The sequence below is a fragment of the Pseudorca crassidens genome, chromosome 7 (assembly GCF_039906515.1).
Source record: "Pseudorca crassidens isolate mPseCra1 chromosome 7, mPseCra1.hap1, whole genome shotgun sequence".
NCBI lineage: Eukaryota > Metazoa > Chordata > Mammalia > Artiodactyla > Delphinidae > Pseudorca > Pseudorca crassidens.
Window position 1 is genome coordinate 114058329 of NC_090302.1, and position 24927 is coordinate 114083255.

Genomic DNA, 24927 nt, shown 5'->3' on the forward strand with positions numbered 1-24927 from the left:
GACCTTAAGATGATGAGAAGATGATGTGGAAGTTAAGAAGCTGAGAAAGACCCCCCCTCCCTCCCCCTCCCTGAACCTTTACTGTCATGTCTGATTTGCTAGACAACTCTGGGTTATCCTTTGGGCTCTGTTACCATGTTAACATGTTAACCTGGCAACAAAAGCAAGAATTAACACGTGGGACTACATCTCAAACTAAAAAACTTCTGTAGCAAAGGGAAACATCAACAAAGTGAAAAGGCAACCTATGGAATGGGAGAAAATATTTGTAAATCATCTATCTGATAAGGGGTTCATATCCAAAATATATAAAGAACTCAAAACAACTCAGCTGCAAAAAAACCCCCAAACAGGGCTTCCCTGGTGGTGCAGTGGTTGGGGGTCTGCCTGCCAATGCAGGGTCCGCGGGTTCGTGTCCCGGTCCGGGAAGATCCCACGTGCCACGGAGCGGCTGGGCCCGTGAGCCATGGCCGCTGAGCCTGCGCGTCCGGAGCCTGTGCTCCGCAACGGGAGAGGCCACAACAGTGAGAGGCCTGCATACCGCAAAAACAACAACAACAACAACCCCCCCCAAAACAATCCAATTAATTACCAGCAGATTAACTAAATAGACATTTTTCCAAAGAAGACGTTCAAATAGCCAACAGGCATGTGAAAAGATGCTCCGCATCACTAATCCTCAGGGAAATGCAAACCAAAATCAGAATGAGATCTCACCTCACACCTGTCAGGATGGCTGTCGCCAAAAAGAACACAAATACTGGGGAGGGTCTTTACTAAGGCAGTTCGGCTAAAAACAGAACACAAATAAAGACGGGAGAGGGTACTGGATGAAGCCTCCTATATTGTTGCTGGGAATGTAAATTGCTGCAGCCATTATGGAAAACAGCATGGAGGGTCCTCAAAAAATTAAAAATAGAACCACCATATGATCCAGCAATCCCACTCCTGGGGATCTATCCAAAGAAAACGAATTTACTATCTTGAAGAGTTACCTGCACACCCATGCTTACTGCAGCACTATTTACAGCATCCAAGACATGGAAACTACCTAAGTGTCCATGAACAGATGAATGGATAAAGAAGAGGTGGTACATATACATGATGGAATACTACTCGGTCATAAAAAAGAATGAAATTTTGCCATGTGCAGCAACATGGATGGACTTGGAGGGCATTATGCTAAGTGAAATAAGTCAGACAGAGAACAACAAATGCTCTATGTTACCACTTATATGTGGAATCTTAAAAACAAACAAACACACACACACAAAACACAACAACAGTAACAAAAAAATACCTCAGGTTAATAGAGAACAGATTGGTGGTTGCCAGAGGTGGGGGAAATGGGTGAAGGTAGTCAAAGGGTACAAACTTCCAGTTGTAGGATAAATAAGTCATGGGGATGTAATACACAGCATGGTGACTATAGTTAATAATACTGTATTGTATATTTGAAAGTTGTTGAGGGTAGATCTTAAAAGTTTTCATCACAAGAAAGAAAATTTGTAATGATGTAAGGTGATGGATGTTAACTCAACTTACTGTGGAGATCATTTCACAACATATACTTGTATCAAACCGTCGCATTGTACACCTAAAACTAGCACAATGTTATTCGTCAATTATATCTCAATAAAACTGGAAAAAAGAAAATCATACTTTAAAATGTTATACGATAAACTTGTTTTCAAAAAAATACGTTAACTGATCTAGACTTCTTGTTATGAAAGGTAAGACTTAAGAAGTTAAGACGTACGTGTAAAATAAAAATTAACGAAGGCAAACCTCTGCCTTAAACAATTACCTTTCCATGAATATAAATAGGGTTATTTAGCAGTTTGCTGACCTACTTGGTATTTGACTTTTCTTTCATCTTGACATAAGGACTATTTTCATTGGAGAGAAGAAAGGGTTACAAAAAAGTCCTAAGTCTCCAGTCCACAACGCGGCAGTGGCGTTAACAAAGGTAACAGTACATCCTAAAGCGATTAATTTAGAAACAAGCAATCCTGAGCAGCAAGGGTCCAGGGCGTCCTGCTCTGTGTACAGCGAGCCCCTCTTGACAGGCAATCACTAACAGACTGCTTGCTCTCTCCCCGGTTTCCAAGGTGGGTCCCTGACGAAACCCAATGAGTCACGTGTTCATGGAACCGGGGAGGGAAGAACGGCTTTCAGAGGAGGGTTGTGGACAGAAGGAAGACGGGCCTGGAGGGTGACTGGAATAGCTCCAGGCTTGTACTTCAACATCTAGCTCATGACTGAACTTTTCTAACTTGAATGTTTTCAAAGGCAAGAAAAACAAATACTCTTCTGCTCAGGACCTGGACAGTCCTCACTGTTTCCATGAGGGGCCGGGCACTGGTGCCCTGGGAAAGCAATTCCATTTAAGAACTCACAGGGCCTTCCATCTCTGGGGAGTTTTCTCCACATACTTCTTACCGCTTTAGGGATTAAAGGCGGTGTGTCCTTCTCAGGAGTGAGGCTCTGGGGTCAGACCGCCCGGGTGAATTTACTGGCCGGGTGTCCTTGATCCCTTAACCTTCCTGAGCCCATTTCCTCATCCTGGAGTAGGGCTTACAACGGGATTTCTCTCCTGGGCTGCGAGGGTGAAGTGAGTTAGGACATATGGAATGCTTACAGCTAAGCTCGAGCAAACCTTCAAGAAGTGTAGCAATTAATATCCAAGATGACCATGTAATTCAGTGTCCAAACGGGGACCTTTTTGTCCAGGAAAGACGTGACCTGGACAGGACTCGCCCCCAATAGGCAGACTGACAGTCCTGGGAAAAGTGGAACCTACGGTGATCCGAAGCCCCACAGTGCAGACATGAACTGATTCAGAAAATTAACAAAATGTGTGTGTCACTGGTACCAGAGGGTCTGAGATCAGAAGAAGAATGCCTTAATTTTAAGAAAAACCAGTAACTGTAATGTAAAAGTGTTTATCTTAAAACAGGCCTAACAGTTTTATGTGAACCACCCATTCTGCTGACCTCAGAACATTCCTTTGCAACATCATCCCAAATGCACTGCAAAGATTCATTTCAACGGTTTTGGCAACGTGGTCACTTCCTCAGAGCCCCTCCCCACAGACATCAGGGAGCCGCGGAGGAGTAACCCGAAGAAAGAGGTGACAAGGGCACAAGTTCACATCCACAGACCAGGCGTGCTCCACAGGTGCAGCTCTACGGGGAAGTGGGCCACTTCCCTCCTACCTGGGCAAGAGCCAGCACAGAAACATGTCTGTTAAGAATGAGCTTTTAACCTCACGCCGGTCAGAATGGGCATCATCAGAAAATCTACAAACAACAATGCCGGAGAGGGTGTGGAGAAAAGGGAACCCTCCTGCACTGTTGGTGGGAATGTAAATTGATACAGCCACTATGGAGAACAGTACGGAGGTTCCTTATAAAACTAAAAATAGAACTATCATGTGACCCAGCAATCCCACTACTGGGAATATATCCTGAGAAAAACATAATTCAACAAGAGTCATGTACCACAGTGTTCACTGCAGCTCTATTTACAATAGCCAGGACACGGAAGCAACCTAACAGATGAATGGATAAAGAAGATGTGGCACATATATACAATGGAATATTACTCAGCCATAAAAAGAAACGAAATTGGGTCATTTGCAGAGATGTGGATGGATCTAGAGACTGTCACAAGGAGTGAAGTAAGAAAGAGAAAAACAAATATCGTATATTAACGCATATATGTGGAACCTAGAAAAATGGTACAGATGAACTGGTTTGCAGGGCAGAAATTGAGACACAGATGTAGAGAACAAACGTATGGACACCAAGGCGGAAAAGCCACGGTGGGGTGGTGGTGGTGGTGGTGGTGGGATGAACTGGGAGACTGGGATTGACATGTATACACTGATGTGTATAAAACAGATAACTAATAAAACTAATAAGAACCTGCTGTATAAAAAATAAAATTAAATTAAAAAAAAAAGAGCTTTAGTGGAAAACGTTCAGCTGGCGTCCTCTTTCCTCCCTGGGCCCTTTGCAGCAGCTCCGTTATGGAAACTCTTTACTATATATAGTTGAGCAGGACTCTGGGACTTGACCTGTGTGCAGGCCGGCCGCCCGGGGCCCCCCCACCGCCTCGGGCCCGAGGGGGCCACACCCGCAAGACAGGGGAGCAGCCGGGACGGCACCCTGCTCTCTTCCAGGCCCCGATACCGTGGTGCTGTCTCCCCTGGGCCTTCAGCCTCCCCACCTACAAAACTGGCCTGAGGCCCACTTCTGACCTAAATCACTGGGGCTGCCTGTGGAACCTCGGAGAAGAACATCTGGGAAACAGTTTTTGCCCACTCAACAGTGTGCATCCTCCCCTGAGCCCCGCCCCGTCCCCCATGTATCCATTCAAGAGTAATGCAAGAGCTAGAACTCTCACGTTTCTGTCCAAGGCCCCAGACCTGCCGGCAGCACCCCCTGATGGCCTGTCCACGCACGGCCACTGCTCGTTTAGTTACTGTCTGTTTCCTCCTGAGACCGCGATCTCTCTAAGGGCAGGTCCACGTCTGCTTTACCCTTCAATCTGTCACCTGAAGTTCAGCACACCATCCATGAATGAATCCTTGAACCGGGAGAGGCAGAAGGAGAGGATGGCTATGGAAACTTAACAGATGCCAGACACTGCCCCGCTCTGCACACAGGCTTCCTCGCTCCCGTGTCTGTCTCTGCATCTGCAGGGATGCGTCACATGGCCCGTGTGTGTATGTACCTGTTCTCTGCAGTACCGACGAGCTGGACCAACTCTTCTCTCACCCGTGTAAGGGGAGGTAGCCAAGGACAGCGCTTGGCACACAGGTGTGCCGGGAGCTGCTGTCATCTCTCCTCCCCCCAGCAAACGGCACCATCACGGATGCAGCTCCTCCACTCAGCACCCCAGGACTCACCCCGCCTGGCCCTCCCTGGCCTCACCTCACCCCTCACCAAGCCATCTGACCCCACCACCCCTGCCTCTCCCACTCCCAGACGACCTCCCACGCGCGCTGCCTCATGCCACCCAGAGGGGTTTTCAAACAGCACGTCTCATCTTGTACCTTCCTGACGCACATGGCCCCAGTCGCTTCAGCCTGCCCTCGGGACAAATCCTGAGTTCTCCGACCTGGGCCACCAGGCCTGGTGGGCTGGCTGTGGCCTCTCCCCACCACCCCATTCTCGGGGTCCAGCCCTGCATCCTGGGCAGCAGCCCTTCCCCATGCCCCCGAGCAGGGTGAGGGTCTCCGGTCTCCTGCCCTCACCCTGTCACAGCATCACCTACGTGAGCACTCCCCGTGCACCCTGCATCTGGTCTCTGAGACCCTGCATCCCCCTTACCCGGCCCTGGGGCTCCTCCAGCTCCAGCAACACAAGGACCAGGAAGCAGGTGATGAAGAGACACGAGGGCTGGGCCAGGGGACACCCGGGTCTGCTGTGGCTCCCCAGGGTGGCCCTGTCTCCACTGCGTTCCCGTCTGTGCCAACCAGTACCAGACTTTAAGGCCAAATTTTCCACTGAAGAAAATCTCTGTACACACAAGGAAGAAGCTCACGATTACGTTGCGTGAAAGAAGTTACTACGAGGGGCGCTCGTCTGTGAGGTTCTCTCTCATCTCCCGTTTTCCTGCTGCTAAGCAGCTGGCTGTGCCTTCTCTCCATTCACATACCAATGTGGTCTCCCGTTTTACCCAAAAGACTAGAATTATGAAAACTCATTTTATGAATCCTAAAAGACTTTTTTTTGGGCAAAGTTTAACAGTGGATAAAAACAAACAACCCCATCAAAAAATGGGCAGAAGACCTAAACAGACATTTCTCCAAAGAAGACATACAGATGGCCAACAAGCACATGAAAAGATGCTCAACATCACTAATCATGAGGGAAATGCAGAGCAAAACCACAATGAGATAGTTTTGATTTTTGATGATGGCAACTCTGGCACCGGTCAAAACTGCCATCATCAGAAAGTCCACAAATAATAAATGCTGGGAAGGTACGGCGAGAAGGGAGCCCTCCTACACTGCTGCTGGGAATGTAAGCTGGTGCAGCCACTATGGAGAATGGTATGGAGGTTCCTTAAAAAACTACAAATAGAGCTACCGGGGCTTCCCTGGTAGCGCAGTGGTTGAGAGTCCGCCTGTCAATACAGGGGACATGGGTTCGTGCCCCGGTCCGGGAGGGTCCCACATGCCGTGGAGCGGCTGGGCCGGTGGGCCATGGCCGCTGAGCCTGCACGTCCCGAGCCTGTGCTCCGCAACGGGAGAGGCCACAACAGTGAGAGACCCGCGTACCGCAAAAAAAAAAAATAAATAAAAATTAAAAAAATATAAAAATAAAAATAGAGCTACCATATGATCCAGTAATCACACTCATGGGCATATATCTGGAGAAAAACACGCTCTAAAAAGATACATGCACCCCAATGTTCACAGCAGCGCTACTGACAATAGCCAAGACTTGGAAGCAACCTAAATGTCCATCAACAGATGAATGGATAGGGACTTCCCTGGTGGCACAGGGGTTAAGAATCTGCCTGCCAATGCAGGGGACACGGGTTTCAGCCCCGGTCCAGGAAGATCCCACATGCCGCGGAGCAACTAAGCCCTGCGCCACAACTACCGAAGCCCGCACGCCTAGAGCCCATGCTCCACAACAAGAGAAGCCACAGCAATGAGAAGCCCACGCACTGCAACGAAGAGTAGCCCCCGCTCGCCGCAACTAGAGAAAGCCTGTGCGCAACAACAAAGACCCAACGCAGCCAAAAATAAATAAATTTATATATAAAAAAAGAAAGCTATAGTTTCTTTTCTCCACATCTAGCGTTAATGGTTTTTGACCAATTACTTATTAAAGTGCTAAGGTATGAGTCTTTCAGTAGAAACTGGTTTGGGATGAACACAAAAAGCCCACAGGGATTTTCCAATTTAATACAAGAGTTTGGACAACTGTCCTATTAACTTACCAAATAAAGTTTTATTGTGCCTCTTTCTTCTGTTTGACAATGTAGGTCACTTCTGATATATGGGGACGGGCGGAAAAAACGTATTCTGGGGACACAGAGAGGTCAGCAGCCTCTGAAGTAGAGAATAATGTTGGTACGACTGGTGGGGAAGACACATCTGGGAAGAAGGGAAGAGAGGGTGCGGCTCGAATGGAACAGAGGAAAGACAAGGAAAGAGGCTGCAGGAAGCAGCACGCATGGCAGGCCTGCCGGCCAGCTGGTGACACACCATCGACGTGTGGGCTGAATCTCAACATTGCCGTTCACTTAACCTCTGCAGGCCTCGGTGTCCTGTTCTTTAAAAGAGGGAACGGTAACACCTGCTTACGCGGCTTCTCGGCAGGTTTAAGTGAGGTCATGGATGTAAACATTTTAGTTTCCTGTCACTTTCCTTCAGTATTCAGAAAATATGAACATTAAGTTTGGTTTGTTCTGAGATCTCAGAATCTAGTGGAAAGCTTGAGGCAGATGTTGAAAAGCAGATCTGAGCTCCCCACGGGTGTGTCAATGAACCCGTCGTGACCACGGGAACCGTCAGGGCCCAGGACGGACAGCCCCCCGTGCACTGTCCTCACACCCCTCACACCTGTGGGAAGGGGTGAGAGGCACCTCCCCGTCTGTCCTGAAGGTGGGTGGTGGCCTCATGGTGCATTTCAGGAGAAAGGTCATGTGTGTCTGCAGTGAACATACAAGTTAATCATGCTATGAACCAGGGGCAGAAGGAATGAATGAACATTACTTCTGTCCTGAAATCAGAGCTCCAAGTAGCTTTGGACACTGACTAAGTTAAAAAATGAAATATATTCACAAAGCTGAATCTTTCATTACTTTGCTAAAGACTAGGATTCAGGCTATTTCATAAAATCAGATAATTTATCACTCAGGATATTTCAGGGAGAAATACATTTGGTGAATCCAAGCCTTTCCTTCCCACTGTTTACAGCACAGAATGAAAGTACACTCTGCTTGGAGAAAGCTTTCGACAAAATTCAACACCAATTTATGATAAAAACCCTGTAGAAAGTAGGCATAGAGGGAACTTTCCTCAACATAATAAAGGCCATATGTGACAAACCCACAGCCAACATCGTCCTCAATGGTGAAAAACTGAAAGCATTTCCACTAAGATCAGGAACAAGACAAGGTTGCCCACTCTCACCACTCTTATTCAACATAGTTTTGGAAGTTTTAGCCACAGCAATCAGAGAAGAAAAGGAAATAAAAGGAATCCAAATTGGAAAAGAAGAAGTAAAGCTGTCACTGTTTGCAGATGACATCATACTATACATAGAGAATCCTAAAGACTCTACCGGAAAACTACTAGAGCTAATCAATGAATCTGGTAAAGCAGCAGCATACAAAATTAATGCACAGAAATCCCTTGTATTCCTAAACACTAATGATGAAAAATCTGAAAGAGAAATTAAGGAAACACTCCCATTTACCATTGCAACAAAAAGAATAAAATATCTAGAAATAAACCTACCTAAGAAGACAAAAGATCTGTATGCAGAAAATTATAAGACACTGATGAAAGAAATTAAAGATGATACAAATAGATGGAGAGATATACCATGTTCTTGGATTGGAAGAATCAACACTGTGAAAATGACTCTACTACCCAAAGCAATCTACAGATTCAATGCAATCCCTATCAAACTACCACTGGCACTTTTCACAGAACTAGAACAAAAAATTTCACAATGTGTATGGAAACACAAAAGACCCTGAATAGCCAAAGCAATCTTGAGAACGAAAAACGGAGCTGGAGGAATCAGGCTCCCTGACTTCAGACTATACTACAAAGGTACAGTAATCAAGACAGTACGGTACTGGCACAAAAACAGAAAGATAGATCAATGGAACAGGATAGAAAGCCCAGAGATAAACCCACGCACATATGGTCACCTTATCTTTGATAAAGGAGGCAGGAATGTACAGTGGAGAAAGGACAGCCTCTTCAATAAGTGGTGCTGGGAAAACTGGACAGGTATGTGTAAAAGTATGAGATTAGATCACTCCCTAACACCATACACAAAAATAAGCTCAAAATGGATTAAAGACCTAAATGTAAGGCCAGAAACTATCAAACTCTTAGAGGAAAACACAGGCAGAACACTCTATGACATAAATCACAGCAAGATTCTTTTTGACCCACCTCCTAGAGTAATGGAAATAAAAACAAAAATAAACAAATGGGACCTAATGAAGCTTTTGCACAGCAAAGGAAACCATAAACAAGACCAAAAGACAACCCTCAGAATGGGAGAAAATATTTGCAAATGAAGCAACTGACAAAGGATTAATCTCCAAAATTTATAAGTAGCTCATGCAGCTCAATAACAAAAAAAAAACAACCCAATCCAAAAATGTGCAGAAAACCTAAATAGACATTTCTCCAAAGAAGATATACAGACTGCCAACAAACACATGAAAGAATGCTCAACATCATTAATCATTAGAGAAATGCAAATCAAAACTACAATGAGATATCATCTCACACCAGTCAGAATGGCCATCATCAAAAAATCTAGAAACAATAAATGCTGGAGAGGGTGTGGAGAAAAGGGAACCCTCTTGTACTGCTGGTGGGAATATGAATTGGTACAGTCACTGTGGAGAACAGTATGGAGGTTCCTTAAAAAACTACAAATAGAACTACCATATGACCCAGCAATCCCACTACTGGGCATATACCCTGAGAAAACCATAATTCAAAAAGAGTCATGTACCAAAATGTTCATTGCAGCTCTATTTACAATAGCCAGGAGATGGAAACAACCTAAGTGTCCATCATCGGATGAATGGATAAAGAAGATGTGGCACAGAGATACAATGGAATATTACTCAGCCATAAAAAGAAATGAAATTGGGCTATTTGTAATGAGGTGGATAGACCTAGAGTCTGTCATACAGAGTGAAGTCAGTCAGAAAGGGAAAGACAAATACCATATGCTAACACATATATATGGAATTTAAGGGAAAAAAATGTCATGAAGAACCTAGGGGTAAGACAGGAATAAAGACACAGACCTACTAGAGAATGGACTTGAGGATATGGGGAGGGGGAAGGGTAAGCTGGGACGAAGTGAGAGAGTGGCATGGACATATATACACTACCAAACGTAAAATAGATAGCTAGTGGGAAGCAGCCGCATAGCACAGGGAGATCAGCTCAGTGCTTTGTGACCACCTAGAGGGGTGGGATAGGGAGGGTGGGAGGGAGGGATACGCAAGAGGGAAGAGGTATGGGAACATATGTATATGTATAACTGATTCACTTTGTTATAAAGCAGAAACTAACACACCATTGTAAAGCAATTATACCCCAATAAAGATTAAAAAACAACAACAAAAAAGAAAGTACACTCTGCTTGAAGGTTTGAATTCTACCAGTGTTGAGCGCTCAGAACGCAAATGACCGTAGTTCTAAGTTGGACAAGTACCCTGACTTTTTGTTTCCAGTACTGTCTCCTTTTGTGCCCTCAGTGGTTTACATTTTGTGCCAAACATCTTATCAGTGATGGTGTGAGAAGCTTTCTTTTGAGAGAGAGAGAGAGAGGGACTTCCCTGGTGGTCCAGTGGTTAGGACTCCGTGCTTCCACTGCAGGGAGCCTGGGTTCAACCCCTGGTTGGGGAACTAAGATCCCACAAGCTGCATGACATGGTCAAAAAAAAAAAAAAAAAAAAAGGAAAAAGGAAGAGAGACAGAGAGAAACAGAGAGAGATTCCAAGGACAGCCGGGCCCAAATTGCAAGGTATCCTTGCTGGGTTGAAAGCCAGTGAATGACGCTTCCTGCTCAATATCCTCGTCTCCAGCCTCTGACCGCAGGGATGAGCACATTCAACCCCTAAACCGTACAAATGCCCCGATTTCCTTGTTGTCTCCGAACCCACAAGACAGGCCCTAAGACAAAGTGGCAGCTCCCAGCTGCAGGAGCGACCCTGGGTGATGATTCACAGCAGAAAGCCCCCTTCAGTGTGATTCCCTTTCACTCATGGCGGGGGGCGCCTCTCTTCTTACTTCTCCGTCACAACCTGGGGGGTGCACTCTCCCGTCTCAGCCCCTCGGGTTCAGGCTCTTCACAAGCAGAATTGGTAGGTGAGGTAACATTCTTGCTCTAAAACTTGGACTAGCTCTGCTATAGGGAAGTGGAAAATAATCGTGAACAACACTGACCGGGAAACAGGAGATCAGGGTACCCGCGTCAGCTCTACTACTAATGAGCCGTCTCTTAATATTCCTGGAACTTAGTTTTCTTCCATTTTTTTTTTCAAAAGGAATAAATATTCATTGTGGAAAACTCGAGTCTCAGAAAATCAAAGTACTAGGATAATAAAGTAAAAGTGAAGCTTCCTCCCCCAAACCACCCTTCCTCATAGGGGCCATCCCCAGGGAACAGCTCTGCTCGTGTCCAGCGCTCTCTTCCCAGAGCTTCCACTGTGCGGACACCTGCACACACAGCACACGGATGTTTACAGGTAGGGCCTCTGTGTGATCACAGCAGCTGGATCACACATGTGCATCTTCCTCAGCGATGCTTCATCTCCCACGACGGTCACAGACGCCCTCCCCGTCGCCACCCCGAACCCCTGCCCCAGCTGGGCTGGAGCCCACGTGTGCCGGGGCACAGACAGGCCGCCCCTTATCAGCGACAGACACAGCCCCCTCAAGGACTCTCCAGTACAGGCAGTGGAGCAGTGAAGATCCTCGTACAACTCGAGTACGTATTGAGTTTTCTGTGGGAAAAATTTCTAGAAATTGCGGGGTCAAAGGGTGTGTGAATTTCACATAAAATGTGAGGGCCACACTGCCCTTGAGAAGACCTTATGACCTTATCTTTATCTGAAAAAGGAGGAAAGAAGAGGTGATGCGTTTCCAATCTTTTTCCAACTGAACCTTGAATTCAACTCAATTAGGAAGCTTTTCAAACCAGAATGGAAGATGGGGCGGGGCTCTGAGATCCAGTTGCCTTTCAGCAAGTCCACTCATCTCATTTGAAGCCCTGTCTTCATGAGCAAGTACTGAGACTTTGTTTTGCTTTGGTCTTAGTTGCCAAATTACACTGTTTTCCCCGTGGAATAACACTGTCTTTCCCGGTGGCAATACTGCTAGCCAGAAGTGAAAATGCTGTTTACTTGTAGAGGCGGGTAGGAAACCATTTCCTGGCATTTGCTACGTCATCAGTTGCAAATCTCACTTATTTAAGGGACAAAATACTCCCTCGCAGGTGTGGGTCTCGAACTTTAGTGAGCATCGCAGTCATCCAGAGCCTGAAAAAGCACAGACCGCAGGACCCACCCTCAGAGTTTCTGATTCAGTAGGTCTGGGACGGGGCCAGAAATTTCTGTTTCTAACAATTTCCCAGGTGATGCTGCTGCCGGTGGTCTGGGGAGCACGGCTTTTCAGAACGCTCTGTAATCACTGGGCACACATTTGCAATTAGAGGGCCATGGCCTTACTCTGGGGAGACGGCGCTTGACATGAGTTTGAATGCTAGTCAGTCACCCTAACTACTACACGAAATCTTCTCTCTGCTACAGGTCACCACCGCGCAGGAAGGGGCAGGATGCCAGGACCACACGGGCGGCCTCAGAGTCACCCCTTCTGCCCAACACCTACTCTCGCACAGGAACCGGTATTTAAAAGCACGTAAGACGACTGCAAGATAACTTCACCTTGTTCTCTGTCTTATAAAGGAGACTCTATTGATCAGACGGTGAAAGATACTGACGCTGATGCCTTCTGATAATCCCCAGGGACTTACAGCCACTTAAGTGACACACGTCAAACGGACAAATTCAGCTCTCAGTCACCCAAGTTCTGAAAGCAAACACGAGAAAACAGACGACGTGAACCTGAACGTTCACTCTGACTGCAGGCTGTCGATCTGCAGGGCACTGCCAACGTACTTCCTGTCCTAGATCTTGCATCCGAGAACGACGGTAGTACAGTCTGCGGTGGGGGTAGAAGTGAACAAAGGAACAGGTTCATGTTTACATATTCGTGACAGGACAGTGAACTCTGCTGGACACGGAAGAAGGCAGACCACAGGAGAGACAGCCGGACCTGCCGGGCGCACCGTCAGGTTGGAGGAGGCTGTTCACCGGTCAGCTGTGATACACCTGGTTCACGGTGTTTTCAGAGTTGAAGTCGGAGCATGTTGAATCCACGTCAGAGGAGTTATGCAGTGACGGAAAGGGGAGAAGAAAGAGCAAAGACAGTGTCCTAGAGCAACACGGCGCCACCTGCGGTGACAGGCACAGGGAGCCTGCCCGTTCACTGCCGTCCCTCAGCAGCTCTGAAGGGGGCTCGTTGAACCGACCAGTGCTGTAAGCATGGGCAGGACCAACTCAAGTCCTCGGAGGCACACATTACATTATTCCCTAAGACCAGGGCTCTGCTTCTGGCTGGCGCTTTCGAAGTCTTGACTAGTCAAGTTCTTTATTTGAATAAATCTTTCTTTAAAAAAAAAATTATGATTTTAGAGGTTTTTAAACTCCTGACAACCTCTCTTATGGGTAATCAAAGTCGGATACTGCTGCTGAAAAAAGAACAAAGGGGTGAGGAAGAGGTGACAAGTAGGTTCCCAAATTCCTTTTCAAAGCGTCTAGAGAGATTCCACAGATTATACAGATATCCGGGAAACACTGTGCTCAACCTGTGAATGTATCCATTCAGACAAAGAGCTATTTGCATATTTTCCATGACTCTGTGCGTGGGACACAGTCCAGCCAGGCCTTCCTCACCCCCTCCCCGCGGGCCCCTCTCCGGCCACGAAGCTGGATGCCCACCGTCCTGCAGACGCGTGGCCTTCTGTCCACCCCTGGGCCTCTGGACGTGTGGCCCAGTGGCCTTCTCCACCCAGGTTCACTTGATCAAACCTCCCCACTGTCAGGCCTCGCTCGCTGTCTCCCGAATCTTCCCCTCTGCTCCCAGGAGGGCTGGTCACCCCTCCCTGGGGTCTCCGCACCACCTGCTTCAACCTCTGGCCTCACCAGCCCTCTCTGCTGCCATTCCACGACCCCACTCATTCGGGGACACCTAAGTGTTCTGTGAGTCAGTGAGTGTTTGCTGAGTGAAGGAGTGACACTAATTTGTTTGCTCGCTTTTTAAAGTGTCAGGAAAGGTTTCCCAGTATGTCCTCCCCCAGCGGTCACGGAAGACGGGCCGTGGGCCGTTAAAGCTCCATTTCCGCGGCACAACTGTTTTCCCCTCATCGATTCTAAGAAATCCTAGATAACCGGAGAACTCTGTGGGTTACAGAAGGCCTCGCCACCGCAGGGTTCTGTGCGGTGAGAGCATGCTGTTTTAGGGGAGAAGAGCCCAGAGCGAGAAGCGCCCGCCCACCTGGGGACGCCCCACCTCCGAGAGGCGCGTTTTCTTCCTTCTGGAAAGAGATTTTGTAATTTTTAAAAGCACAGACGATGGTCTCACAGGACTGTTCTACAATTCAATAAAGAATGTATGTAAAACACTGTGAAAATTCACAGTGTCATTAACTATTTGTTGAATAAATGGATTAAGCAGTTCATGAGGACTTGAGTATCGAGAGACCAGCCAAGAGCAACCTCTACTACCAGGCATATCCGATCACGAGCGCTCATTTCTGAAGGTGGTCTAGTCATGGTTTTCTGCAGGAACGTGGCCTAGGACAGAACAAAACAGAAGGAAACACAGGGCTCTCTGACCTCTCGGATACCCGATTTCCCCGTGGACGATGACTCAGGGTGAAAGCACCGACAAAGCCTGGGTGTCTGCTGCACGGGCCTCTGCTGAGACCAGCAGGGCAGGGCCTGCCCTCCCCACCGGCACAGACGCCCCTGGGAGACGCTGCGAGGACCTCCTGAGGCAAGAGGAGGGGAAGCAGGACTGGCTAAGCGCGCAGATTTGGCAGGAAGTCTGGATCTCCGCATCGCGGCTTCCGGCCCGGGGAGCTGCAGCCGGTCCCGCGGCCTGGGCTCACTCCCCGGTGACATCATCTGATCTCCACGCTGCAGCCCCACAGAAGCCTCCGCATCCGACGAGTCCCCACCTTCCAGCTCAGCTGCGTCTCCCCAAGCCTAATATGGAAGGCCCCTGAGTCACGGGAGGGACCTCCGCGGTTGCTAAAATAACAGAAGCGCTTATTAATCACAGTTGGAAACCAGTGCACGTACCACGGGGATGGCTTCCAGCTCCGCATCACCACTACCTGGAACGGTGGCCCTAAATCCGACCACTGGACTCCTACGGCACACAAGGCCCACGTCAAGTCTGGTCACCCTGCGGTCTAAGACAGGAGATCACTGAAAATCACATGTAAACCTCAGATGCTCCTCTTAAACTGTGTGAACTTTTCTCTTGAGCTCAACAGAGATCAAGCCCTGACCACGCGGAACTGGTGATTTCTGTAACCTCTGTCCTGTGACCCAGCTTAGAGGTTACAGCAACTCATTAATTACCCCGTTTCCCAGATTACACGATATCCGAAGGGTATTATCTCCTGAAATGTAAATTAGCATAAAACATTCCAAAAGGTTTGGTGGTCAGTCTCTCACTTTTCCTGCGTTGCCCGCGGTGGTAAGCCTTGCTGCAGTCAGAGTTCCCTTCTGGCAAGGACAGCATGGCCAAGCTCAGAAGCCGCACGGGGTCAGATGACGCCGCGCGTCCCCTGGTCCCCGTATGCTAGGATATTCGCGTTCCCTGGTCCCCGTATGCTAGGGTATTCGCGTTCCCCGGTCCCCGTATGCTAGGGTATTCGCGTCCCCTGGTCCCCGTATGCTAGGGTATTCGCGTTCCCCGGTCCCCGTATGCTAGGATATTCGCGCACAGCCAACGCAACTACGCCTTCACAGACCGCCTCGACCATCATGTCTGGAGGCCACGGGCACTTGGGAGTTTTGTGAAGCTCGTATTTCTAATATAGTTTTGCGGACGACGCACAGGCTTATAATTTGAACGAGAGTGTGGCACTGCCTGCCTGAGATCCATCTTTGAACTTCTCCAAGGCCAGGGAACCACACCCCACAGAGTCACCAGCTTCCCGAGTGTCTCAGCCCAACCCTCCGTGAGAGCAGGCAAAGCTGCGGCGGAGGAAAGGCAGGGCTGCACGGGACGCCCTTCATCTCCCTCCCTACACGGTACGCGGACAGCTCAGCTCGCCTCCTCCGGTCTCTCACTTTTTGGGAGGACAACAGAAACCCGGGGGCAACGCGGGTGGCCTGGGAAGGGACAGCTGGCCGTGCACAGCCCGAGCCAGGACCACCACTGCATCAGAAGACAGGCTTGGCATGACGGTCATTTCCTCGGCTGGTTCAGAAAATAAAGGAAGGCGGCCGAGAAAGCCAGGCGGGCAAGTCACAGATGCACCTAGCCTGTACTGCATCATCATCTCAAGAGATCTATACCACACGCAGCTTTCCGGGTTGCCCCGGCCAACACCAGGTGTGTGCTGGCCTCGTCAGAAAACCCAGAGGTTCAGCCCGACCCTGTGGTTTCAAACACTGCAGCCTTTAATCTGTTTGCTGGGAGCTGCAGTGCCCTCACGATTTTCCTGACTCATAATTTCAGCTGCTGCCTGTTGGCAACAAAAGTGATTGGTGTTATTTTTTTTTTTTAAATGAAAATTGCAGAGGAGATATTGTATTTGAAACCAGATCTAATTACAGTGATGAAAGGACGAACTAGTTATCTCAAAGTCAGAACAGGACCCAAGAGCCATTTTGTAAAAGAGACTCGAACCCAAGGGTCAGAGCAGACCCCACCGTACGACCAAACTTCGTTTCAAGACGTTCAGTCTTCCCTGTATTCTTTCCTGTTCAAGTGGCTGAATGTTGATAATGTAGCTGTATGACTCTGTGACTGCACGTCATTATTCGGCTCACATAAAACGCAGTGAACCAGTAACTGCTGTACTACGTGACATGACACTTCACGACCAGTGTGATTTTGAAATATATCCTAATTATAGATTTAAGTAGAAGGCTGTAGTAAAATGAAACTACTGCCACCATGAGAACCCTGAGCAAACATTTAGGCGTCCAGTTTGATTATCCTTCTTATTTTCAGATTGGTGTTTGGCTTAATAAAGGTAGACAAAATCAAAAGGATCAGAGAGAAAATAAACGCGTAGGCAGACTGAGCTCTGAGCAGAGGGCCAGAGCCTGGGAGCTACAGCAGCAGAGACACACCGGGGGGAGCAGCCAGAGCACCCGGGACACGGCGGCCACCCCCCAGGGCTGGGCCGTCCACGCAAGGCGGCTAAGGCAACCCAACCAGATGCCTCCGCTGGGATCACCTCCCCAAGTAAACGGGGCGTCAGGATTCTAAACATTAGCACTCACCCTTAAAAGCTTTCCTCCTGAACCTGCGTAATCAGCGTTCTCCATTTGACTGCCAGATCTGTCATCTGTGCAGAAGCTGCTGGAAAACCCGACAGTTGCCCTGGGTGCACATTTCCAAGTGTCACAGTCCCCCTGCACTCGGAGGGGAGGCCCCAAGGGCTGGAAAGAGAAACCAGCCAGAGCCTGAAGGCCCCGGTCCTCCTGTAACTGCACCTTCGGGAAGGCACAACCACGCGCACGCTTTATACTTTTCCAATCAGTCCAGCGGAGGGGTCAGGACACCCGCCCTGAAACAGGCCCTGGACCGGCAAAGGCCCCGAATTGTTAAATGAACGAGAGCTTGGCCCAGGTCTCACACTCTCGACCTTGATATGCCTGTGAAGGGCGAACACTCGGGCTTTTCGAAATCTCGAAGTATAAAAATAATTCCAAGTAACTTTTCCATCGTTTGTACCCTGGAGCAAGGATGCCGACCTGGTAGAGGAAAGTATGGCTGGTGGTGGAGGTTACTGAGTGTCCACAGTGGCTGCTGAGTGGTTCTGAGGGGAAACAGTGCAGTTCTGTACGTCTGCAAACTGACAACTCCCGCTGGCTGTGAACGGAGACGGGCCGAGGATGCCTGGACCCGGACAACTTCCGTCTCGTCCCTGGATGACGTTTCTGCCTTTCAGAGAGATCGGCAGGCTTAGATGCCGTTCTCTCTCTCGCAGATATAAGCTCTGCTTTGGAGAGGCAACGTCCAGCCCCTCGTCCCGTCCTGGGTATCCTGCCCTCACCTGCTGGGACAGGCTTACAGGTGCGGGTGTGGACAGTGTGTGCTCAAACCTTCTGCTATGTGACACAACCTCATGACACGGAGGGCATCTGTTTTTGTTTTCTCTCTTAGTAAGTGCCTCAGATAGATATTTCTACAGACCCACACGTCACTTATACAAACACATCTATTTATAGTTAGGAAGACGAGGAGAGAGGCTTTACCAAGAAAAATCACACATTTTTCCAACTCCAGCTATGAGTTAGTTCATCTGTGGTTTTACTGGGGTATGCTTTACTTCAACACTCTTTCACTGGGCGGGTTTTTCAGACCTTAACTTAGTCAAGTGACGTCACCTTCAAATACAGAGAGTCAAGCTTCCTCACTGTCTGCTCTCCTGTGGGGCAGAGCCATCTCCTCCCAGGGCTTTCGCCGTGGTGATCATCCCCTCAGCTCTGTCCGCACTCTGACCCCTCAGAGCATCACACTGGGGTCCACCTGCCTCCTGGCTCACCTCTCTCTGGCCCAACACCTGAGCTGCCTCGCCCTCAGGGCCGCTCTACTTCCTGCCCGCTGCTCGGCAGGACCCTGGACGCAATCCCCCCACCTCCCACCTCAAGACCATGAACGCCAAAGGCAGTCAAGTCCACCTTCTAACCCCAGTGAAGGGTGACTCCAACCCCTTCAATCAGTTCCTCTGCCACCAGCTTAGCTGAGACCGATGTCCATTTCCTGCATGATTCTAACCATCCCGGTGGTTCTCCTGTCTCCCAGCTGACCAGCTACCTACACCTGCCCCGGGAGGACGCCACGCAACCAGGAGAGAGAAAGCAGAAGCAGGAGGCATCCCTGCTGTCCTCCACCGAGGCACCACGCGGAGCAGTGAGGTCCGAGTCAGGTCGCTGCTGGAGAGTGACACAGAAGAGCACGCAATTAAGAGCTGTTTCACAGCCTAAGACTCAGGCTCAACACTGCAGAGACGAGATGAGCTCAGGAAGTAACTGGTCGTAGGTGGAACCGCTGCTTTAGGGACTCTAAGTGCCAGAGCACCCCAGCGGAGGGAGCGACTACCGTGAAGATCAGGGTGGAGAGAAGATGTTTGATGACATTTCCGGGTCAGCGTGTGGGAGGCTGATTGCAGTCATTCAGCAAACACCCACCACCGTCTACCAAGCGCAGGGTGTTCCTCCATGTAAGGGACACAAAGAAGACTAGCAGACGGCTCTCTCCTCGGGAGGTGAAGGGGATGGTGGGGTTCTGGGGTCCAGGATACAGGAGTGTCGTCAGAACCCGACCTCAGGCAGACCCTGAGGGCACATCCCAACAGCCAGGTGAGTGTCACACCTCCTCTCCTCAAACACCCAGCCCCGCCAAGGTGACGACCGACTTCCTATTCCACTGAAAACACAGGAAGCCCTCACTGCCGCGTCCACCCACACTTGCCCCCTGGCCCGCGGAGCCCGCTTTCTTTCTAGAACCGCAGAGGAGCCTCTGCCGTGCCCAGACCCCAGCCTGTCCTTCCGTCTCTCCTGACCTTTGACGGGCAAGGTGAAGCCTTCCGTCCATGTTCCTGCATGCATCCCCAGGCACCCGCTGGGGTATTTACAGGGACCCACAAAGGCAGTCCACACCACGACAGCGGCCGCTACAAAACACGAGGGTATGCCCGGAGGACGGGTGCTGTAAGGCTCGCGGGCTCGCTCTGCCCGCGCACAGCCGCTCCTCTGCCCGAGCTCCTTCCCACCGGGCGGATCCCAGCCTCACTGCTGTCCCTGCTTCCTGGCTCTGTTTCCCCCAGCACAGGACTATCTGAAGCCCTGGATGTTTAGTTTGTTTCTCTAGGGTGTGTCTCCCATCACTACAAGACAAGCTGCACGAGGGCAGGGGTTGTTGCCTATTTGTCCATCTGGGTCCCTACTTTCTTCCCAGAGTCCAGCCAGCGGCCAGGCCACGGGGCTTGTTCAGCAACAGCTGTCCAGCCCTGCCATTTCAGAGCTGGGTGGCTCTGGGCACATTCTCACCCTCCCGAAATCGCACCTGCATCCTTTTTAAGATGGGGGTGCTGACGGTACTTACTACACGGGACTGTGGTGACGACGAGACGATGTAAAGTGTGTTAAACATTTTAGCACACTTTCTGGTAGGAGGTAACTGCTCTGTGGTATTTATCCTATCGTTATTCAGGATATTATAAGTGTACATCAGCATCTAAGTTGACCTGAAGTCTGTCCAGTCCCCAGGAGGTATTTGTTTGGGAATTTTGTGCACTGGCATCAAAAAGAAAAACAAAATGCCTGGAAGTTTGCTTTCTTGCTATTATTTAAGATTCCATTTAAAACCAACCCTGACTTGAACAGCACTGAGCGGACGGCTTACGGTGCTAATGCTCAGGTTCTAGAGTAAAGATGATGTTCAGTAGTTTAGTAAGGAAGTCGTGTCACCCAGCAGGCAGCCCACGTCAACCGGCCATCAGAGCCGGTTCCCCGGCCCGGCTGATGGACCACGGGCCTCACCTCGGCCCTGTCACCCGTGTCCTTCCCCCTCTGGTGCCAGGTACTGCTGTCCCCACCTCCCAGCTCTCTGGTTCCAGGCTGGGGGGGTCTCTGTTAGCACGGGGGCAGTAGGAAAGGAAACGTATCTCTGTGTACCTTTATTTTCCCTTTAGGGTTTACATGGAAAAAGACAAGGTGGGGTCCTTCTTGCCATTGTTGCTGGGATTAAAAGTCGTCTAAAAAAAAAAATCAAGTTGGAGCTCTGAGTGCATTTTCCCACAAAACCATGTTATATATAATGGCTCCTTTCGATGGTACTATGAGTAAAAGCAGGATACTCTGACCTGTCCTGGAACCCAACCACAAACTGACATGGTTTCAACGAAAGGGCGTGTTCAGAGTCCCCAGCGAAGGATTTACAAGCGCACATTCGAAATCCAGCCCAGGTGAAAGCGGAGGGCGCTGACCCTCAGTGGGTCTGGCAGCTTCACAAAGGCAGCACACGTGTCATGAAGCGGGGGATGACGCCTGTGAGTCCCACGCACGGTGGTCCAGGGCTACTTCCTTCCAACGTGGATGGGCACCTGGGCTCCGCTCTCTGATACCAGGAAACGTGGTAGAGGATGCTGCATGCCCTGCAGGGTCTGGGGAGTGACAGCTGCTTAACCAAGGTTCCTTCCTCCCTCCCTGCCCACTGGTGAGACTTCCGTGTCTATTCTTCTTACTTGGTTTTGTCTGGTTTTTTAATTAATTAATTTATGGCTGCGTTGGGTCTTCGATGCTGTGCGCAGGGCTTTCTCTAGTTGCAGCGAGCGGGGGCTACTCTTTGTTGTGGTATGCGGGCTTCTCATTGCGGTGGCTTCTCTTGTTGCGGAGCACGGGCTCTAGGCACGCGGGCTTCAGTAGTTGTGGTGCACGGACTCAGTAGTTGTGGCTCACGGGCTCTAGAGAGCAGGTGCAGTAATTGTGGCGCACGGGCTTAGTTGCTCCACAGCATGTGGGATCTTCCTGGACCAGGGCTCGAACCCGTGTCCCCTGCCTTGGCAGACGGATTCTTAACCACTGCGCCACCAGAGAAGCCCCTTGTCTGTTTTCTTATGAGTCTATTTCTAACACTTCTATATGGAAAAAAAATTGCAAAGTTTTGCCAAAAATCCAAAAAATGGTCATCTGCCCATTTCTTCTGGCTGACACATTCTGCCTGCAAATGGCAGCTTCTCCCTTAGGAGGAAATCTTTTCCATCAAGGAAGCCCTTCTGTCTTCCAAAAGCCCAGGCCAAGATGGACACCAGCATCGTTGCTTCCCGGAGGGGGAAGCTCTGGCAGCTGGTCGCCTTGCACTCCGTGGAAGAACTCAGAGCTGCATGAACCAACCACCCGAATTCTCAGCCTGCCTTCCGGTCCCTGTGACCCAAACACACAAGCAAGAGAGGCTCACCTAACCGGAACCGCGCGCGTCACCCGTCATGGTTGTCCCTGAAGCACACGAGCAGCAAGCAGTGAAGACGACTGCTCGGGGTGAAAGGCGCCTTTAGGGGTCAGTGGGGCTGGGCCGAAAACTGTCCAGGGCACTGGCTTCAGGGGCCGTTTCTCCTTCCTGACCCCTCAGGCCCTCCTTCCTTCCCCTGTACCTCCCCACCTTCCCTACAAGGCTGGGCTAGCTCTCGCCAGTCCTACAGTCTCCTTGGAGGAAGACTTTCTCATCCAGCAGCGCTCATTCTTCATCCTTTGACACAATCTGATACAGAGCTTCCCAGTGAGCGAGTGCAACCCCGTGAGCGAGTGCAACCTCGCTTTCGAAGAGCAACCCGAGAGGCGGAAAGGGGACGGCCCGAGGACCTCACTCGACCTCCTACCACCCTGTGTCTCAGAACAACATTTGCGGAGTGAGCTACTGTGTGTGAACGCAAGAACACGTTCACAGGAGAGTACAGTGCTCGTCAACGTATTTTTTTGGTGTCTACCTCCCCCATTTACTTGGAGAGTCATTTTGCCAAATAAGAAATCGTATAGGCATTTTGAGAAGCACAGTGAACTTCCATCACCTGATGTTTATCTGGATCTTCTGAAACAGCTACTGAAAAAGCACATCACATGTTGATATGAAACTGTTTACAGGGAAATGTATGCAAAAGAGAAAGCAATGTCTAAAACGTATTTTTACTGTTCCCAGCGACTGTGAAAAAAAAATCCGGAAAGTGGGGGAAGAAAAGCAACAGCGGTTTGGACAATCAACAGCTGTGTGACCAAATTAACAACTTCCTTTTGAAATGATGACTCCAGCACCTTGAGCAGTATGGACTCCTTGATAAGCTCCAGGAAATACTTTATACTTCAGTAATAATGAGTGATTTCAAAGACAGTAGAGTATAAGATTTACTACAGTCTAGGGAAAATATTTTGGGGAAAAAGAGCAACTATGCTCAAAAATAGTATAAAGATTACAGCTCTTGAGAAAACAACACAGTAGAGTTTTTTAAAGCTCAACTGCAAGGCAATGCAGTAGGTGGTTCAACTCTTACTGCAAAGCTTTCAAAGTCAACGAAAACCCAGAGCCCACAAGCCTATAATGAAGCACCCCTGGGCTCCTATAACCAGGACACCAACCTCTTGCTTTCCAAGTCAGTGTTCTCACCTAGGAACACACTGGGTGTGCAGTTATTACACCATTTCAAGCATGCAGGCTACTGGACCGCACCAGCTGTCAGAGTGTTATGATTCACAGGTTTCACAGCCACAGAAAACAGAGCTGTGTGATTGTCGACCACCTACCCCGAACTCTTCACCCAGAGCACCAAGTGTTCACACAGCCAAAAAGACGGTTAGGATGCTGGCGTGCTTGATTATTCGCTGTGCGCGCCTAGTTTCTTAGTAATGGATGTGGTGTGGGCACCCGGCAACCCAGCCCCGTCCTTATTCAAAACACAAAAACTAGAATTAGTGTCAGATCAATCTTGTTTTATATAAAATAAATAGAAGAAATAAAAAACATAGCTTAGAGATTAGTTGGAAAATGTGTTGATTATATATTGATGATATACCTCTTGCCTATTTGTGATACCCACTGTTAAGGAGGGACTAACCACGTGACTTCCTCTCTCTTCAGGTCGGACTCCGGACTCTTCCAATCGCTCCAAGGCACGGGGACCCCTACTCTCACCCGCAACAACGCAAACCCACGTGAACAGACCAGGGAAAAAATAAAATTCACTCAAACCTCTCATCACTAAGTCAAAGTCCCCCAGCTCTTGAAACAAAGAGTCCTCTTCCGTTGGGGATGGAGGAAGACCGCACGAAGCGGCTACCTCTGCACTGTGCGCTCAGAAACATCCCCTACCCCACTCCTCGATGACCCCGGCCAGTTCTTCCTCAGACAGTAGCAGTACTGCGACGGGACCCCTCATAACACCAACCAAGAAAATGTCCTCCACGGCAGAGCTGGGCAGTTTCCGAGGCTGCTGGGACCGCTGCTGAGCCTGGGGGGCGGGGCGTCGGGGGCGGCATCCCGAGGGCAGGTCACCCGGGAACCGAGCCTTCCCGCCTCCCAGGCGAGGGTCTGTCCACTCGGCCCCTCCCTGGGGCCGCAGGGCACACGCAGCTCGGGCTGGCTCGGCTCCCGGGGACCGGGGTCGGATGAGCTCCGCGCGCAGGGAGCCCCGGGCCGCCGTACTCCGCGCCCCGGAGCCCCGCACGCTCGCCGCCCCGAAGGGAAACCAGACCCAGGCGGCGGGACCGCAGCCGCGGGGGGCGCTGCCCGAGGGCCGCCGGCTCCGCGCCCCGCGCGCAGGCCACCCGGCCTCGCCGCTCCCCCAGGCCGGCGCCCAACCCCCCACTCCGTGCGCGGAGAGCACCAACTCCCCGCAGAGAGGAGGGTATGGGGGTGCGGGGCTCGGGAGGGACGGACCCCCTCACCACACCCCGCCGACGGCAGGAGGAGATCACCGCCCGCCCCCTCCCCGCCAGCTCTGCCGGCCGTGGTCTGGGGCAGCCTAGCCTCTCCGGCCCCCGCACGGTCCGAGGCGCCCAAGCCCCTCTGGAGCCAAGCTCTCTGCGCCGCTCTCCGACCGCAGGGCAGGGAGGGCTCCGCCAGGGGCCGCGGCAGGGCGGGAACGCGGGGCTGCTGCCCGCCGGCCCCCTTTTCCTCCCCTACCCCACCCCCACACCGCCCTACCTGCCGTCCGGCCGTGCCCCGCCGCTCCGGGACCCCCAGCGTGCCGGGAGGACCCGCCGTGGACCGCGCGCTAGACTGGACGCCTCTGCGACTCTGGAGGCCTGACGCCCCGCCCGCGCGCCGGGGCAATAAGAGTCCACGGGGCCGCGAGGGCGGGGAGGGGGCGGGGCAGCCTGGGCCGA

The 24927-nt window shown here is 50.4% G+C and overlaps 1 protein-coding gene across 11 annotated transcripts in view; it reads right to left on the reverse strand.

Annotated features, from left to right (window-relative positions):
- Positions 1-24927, reverse strand: part of PALLD (palladin, cytoskeletal associated protein) — a 399249-nt gene that overhangs the window by 59734 nt on the left and 314588 nt on the right. The window contains exon 1 of one of the 11 annotated variants that reach the window (XM_067745416.1): positions 24746-24856. The exons of 8 other annotated variants lie outside the window; for them this stretch is intronic. The gene's annotated coding sequence lies outside the window, so the exon portion shown is untranslated. Of the gene's footprint in view, positions 1-23987; positions 24318-24745; positions 24857-24927 lie in introns of those variants that run through there. 2 more of the 11 variants (XM_067745419.1, XM_067745417.1) reach the window with 2 other exon arrangements.